At 32.4% G+C, this 4,407-nt stretch overlaps 1 pseudogene; it reads left to right on the plus strand.

Moving 5' to 3' along the window:
- Positions 1-3,680: 3,680 nt before the first annotated feature.
- LOC118017447 lies at positions 3,681-3,852 on the plus strand (annotated as a pseudogene).
- Positions 3,853-4,407: the final 555 nt, after the last annotated feature.

Consider the following 4,407-nt stretch of genomic DNA (forward strand, 5'->3'; position numbering starts at 1 on the left):
ATCATCTCTAAGGAAAGAAAGGTAAAAGTGAGGTTAGGCATACATAATTTTTAGTATGTCTCCCTTTAAGGGATAAAATAATCTCTAAATAATAATACATTATTAAATGTTTATATATTATTAATAAAATAATATATTTACTGTTATTGATATTTATAAATAAATTATAAATGATTAATGTTAAATAAAAATGACAACACTATAAAATGACTCAACCTTATATGAAACCAATTATCAAAAAGATCTGCACACGGGATGCCTGGGTGAGTCAGTCGGTTAAGCATCTGCCTTCAGTTCAGGTCATGATTCCAGGGTCCTGGGATCGAGTCCCGCATTGGGCTCCTTGCTCGGCAGGGAGCCTGCTTATCCTTCTGCTGCTGCTCCCCCTGCTTGTGTTCTCTCTTCTCTGACAAATAAATAAAATCTTTAAAAAAAGTAAAGATCTGCACATGAACATATATAGTGGATAATAAGAAAACAGAGTAGTGATGAAAGCTGAGAAACAGTACAGGTACTTGAATTAAGTAGTAAAAAAAGAATTAAGTAATATTGTGGATTTAAATGTCACCGCCCTATGTAGCAGAAGGCCCTGGTTTGAGTGTTTGGAGGCTTAGACCCTTGGACTTCTGCCACTTACTGGCATAGGATTCTGGAAGAGTAACATAAGACTAGATAACTGTTTTCTCATCTCCAATATGAAGTGATTAAATGATATGACTATTTGGATCAATTTAACAATGATGATCAATCTATCTATGTATCTATCTATGTATCTATCTATCATCTATCATCTATTATCTATCTATCCATTCTTCCACCTACCTACATATTTATCTAAACATTCATACACCTGTAATTCTTTCCCAAACATGCCTGTATAACCAGAGTCTGAGTGTCATAGGTTGGCTTCCCCAGAAAGCTAAGGCTGACATTCAGTTTAGTGTTCATAAAATCAATATTCACGGGAAGAAGGGAGTATGGCAAGACTGAGCAAAGAGTAAGACTTGTGGTACAGATGCAAGCCATCCGTGGACCTTACAGGGAATGCCAAAACTGAGGTGGCTCTTCAAAGTGTTCCTGACTTGGAGCGAGGGACCTGAGACTGCATACCCTGTGTTTAGAAGTCAATGAAAACAGACTGCCTAGCAAAAGACATGTCTGTAGGAAAAGTAATCTCCAGTTTTGGCAATTCCTAAAGAGGACTGATAGCTAATGATTACCAGACAAGAATCTTCTCAAAAGTTTGGATGAATTTTTCAGTCCTGAAGAAGGTATATGCATGGTGCTGCCCAGTGTCATGATGTAGATAATGTTGAGAGATGTGTCAGCTTTTCAAAGAGATCCACCAAAAAGGGTGTGAGCAGCAATAATTAGAGTGTCCAAAGCCCTTTTAACAAAATAATCAACTTTATCAATGGAATATGATGTGGCAAGTTAATTTCCATGTTAAATTTTGTTATGGTATAAATTCCTCAGAATTTATAGGGTTTATGATTCAGAAATCTCCAGTATCCTTCCAGAGAGATTCCTCTACTCCTTTGAGGAAGTAGTTTTCACAGACCCAATATATCTTTTTATTGAAAAAATAATTTTAATGCCTTTTTTATTACTCTGAAATGAAATTTATAGATAATATAACCTATCTGTAAATATAATTTCAAAAGGTCAAAATAATACTATCACTATAATATAAAGGAGAAATAAGAGGAAAGTCATTTATAATAAAATAACATGCATTTCAATATGTAAATATTCAGGAATGACAAAATTAGAAGACATGGTAAAATAGTCAGATACATGCACTATAAATTGCTACAAATATCCTTTATTGGAAAATCAAATACCATAAGAGGACTTGCTATCAATGGTCTAGTACTCAAAATTGAGAGTAACTAAATTCTCGAACAAAACAAATTAAAATCTTCTTTCTACTCTACTAGGATTTGCATTTCCTGGAAATTTATTGTATCTTAAAACTGTGAAGAAATTGTATTCATATGTAAAGAAAGTTAAATTCCAGGTGAAGTTCATTATAAATATGGTGTTTATCCTTGTGACTGACTGGTAGGACATTAAAAGCACATATGAAACAAGAAGTAATTTTCCTTGTGTGAGAACAGGTGCAGGCTGCATTCCTTGACAACTCATTAAATACCAGTATCCCTCAATCACTGAGATAATCAAAAACGCTCCCTACACTTGCTTAATGCCTCCAAGGACAAATACTCTTTAGTCAAGCATTACACCAAAGTGTCTGTTCAGCCATATAGAGCATGGAGGAATTGCTAAGCACTGATTATGTTTCTGGTGTTCATATATGAAATTTCAGCCAAGTCTCTGTATCATATCTTTCAAAGAGCTGGGTACAATAATTAAGAACTACTTTATTTGTTGAGGAGTTTAAAGGCATCCCCTTTTACTTTTTTTAAAAAATATTTTATTTATTTATTTGAGAGAGAGAGTGAGAGAGAGCATGAGACGGGGGAGGGTCAGAGGGAGAAGCAGACTCCCCACCTGAGCAGGGAGTCTGATGTGGGGCTCAATCCTGGATCATGACCTAAGTCTAAGGCAGTCACCCAACCGACCGAGCCACCCAGGCGCCCAAAGCATCCCCTTTTTCTTTTCTTTTTTTTTTTTTCTCATTAGACACAAAGAAAAGGCAAATTGCCTGAGACTTTTGTGAGGACACGGGTGCTATTCAAACAGACTGGGGACCTACTTTTCTGCTTAGGATATTTACAGTCATTAGAGATTAAATCATTCTGAGTGCCATTCTTAATCATTTAATTAAAAATACCACCAAAATCCATGGTCCTACAAAAATTAAAAGAAATAATCTATGGAAAATCCAGCAATTAGCTTAGTTTATGAGCATCATATAGTTACTGATACTGCAATATTAAGCTACAAGATAGAGGAAATAGCAAATGATAAATATAGATAGAGAAGTACTTAAATAAAGATATTAGATATACATATAAATAATCTCTGTATTGGAGAAATCCATTGATAGATGGGAAAATGTGGAGGGAGGGAGAAAGAGAATTGGATTCTAATATTGCTGTGTGACAATATCTAATTGTCCCACATCCTGACTCTGGCAAAGCACTGGGATATCTCATAGGTGAGGAGACCATACAATTTATCATCTAACATATGACATTTTGGAAATAAAAAAGATGCTATTAGTAATTATACTAGAAAAACAGACATAACCCAAGAAGGCATCATGTAAATTAAGACCAGTGGACACCTTAATCAAAAGTGTTATCATCCAATTCCATTGGTGAACATGGTTAAAATAATCTTGACATATTTGACTTTCTTGTTGTTTTCTTTTTAGCTATTTAATTCATAATTTATTTTCTTTATATTTGCTTCTTTTAGTTTGTTTTTATTAATGTCATTCTTATATTTCTTTGTCATATTCTTTGATCAAAAATTTGGTAACTTGAAAAATTAGAATCCTTAGTGTTTCCTGGTCTTACTAAATGTAGACATATTTAATTGTTCACCCTCCTATACACAACATATAAGCCATTACCTTCAATTTTTTTCAGGAATTATATTTAACTTTTTTAGATTCAACCATTAGGTAAAATTTTATTTCAGTTTGTTCATTGCTTTTCAAATAATACACTGTTAATAATAGAGCTGTCTTTATAAAGATTAAAATCATAAGCTTTGCGCAGTGGCAGTATCGTAGCCAATGAGGTTTATCCGAGGCGTGATTATTGCTAATTGTCTTCATTATAGAAATCTTGTGTATCGTTCTTTGCATTTATCCTTATCTTAAAAGTACTTTTGATGCTAGTATAATTAGTTTTAAAAATTGTTTTCAAATTTTTAAATTGCTAATGTATAAAAACACAATTTGCTTTTACATATTTATGTCATATATTCTGACAATGCTAAATTTAGTTACTAAAATATTTTATACATGTTTTATAGATTCCTTTAAAATTATACATACACACAAAAATTTATTAAAGGTCTGAAAAGATTTTTATATCTACCTTTCCACTGTTTATGTCTTTTATTTTTTATTACATTTGTTAGGAACCTAGATCTATTGCATAAAAGTGGTCAGTGTATATCTTATTCCAAACTTAAGGGAAATTGTTCATTCTTACACTTTCAAATGTGATAGTATCAATTAATGTCAAACTTTGCCAAATACTTTTGTATCTATTGTGATGATCATATGATATTTATCGTATATTTAGCTAATTATTTTTTTAAAAATATTTAACCAAAATTCCATTTTGGAATAAACCCATTTTTCATGACATAGTGTCTTTTCATCACATTACACTTGATTTCTATTTTGTTGGTGACTTTTAAGTCTTATGATGATGGAAGATATGAACATATGAATATAAATGCGTAATTCTCCTTTCTTTTAAT

The sequence above is a fragment of the Mirounga leonina genome, unplaced genomic scaffold (assembly GCF_011800145.1).
Source record: "Mirounga leonina isolate KUSES-001 unplaced genomic scaffold, KU_Mleo_1.0 Mir_169, whole genome shotgun sequence".
NCBI lineage: Eukaryota > Metazoa > Chordata > Mammalia > Carnivora > Phocidae > Mirounga > Mirounga leonina.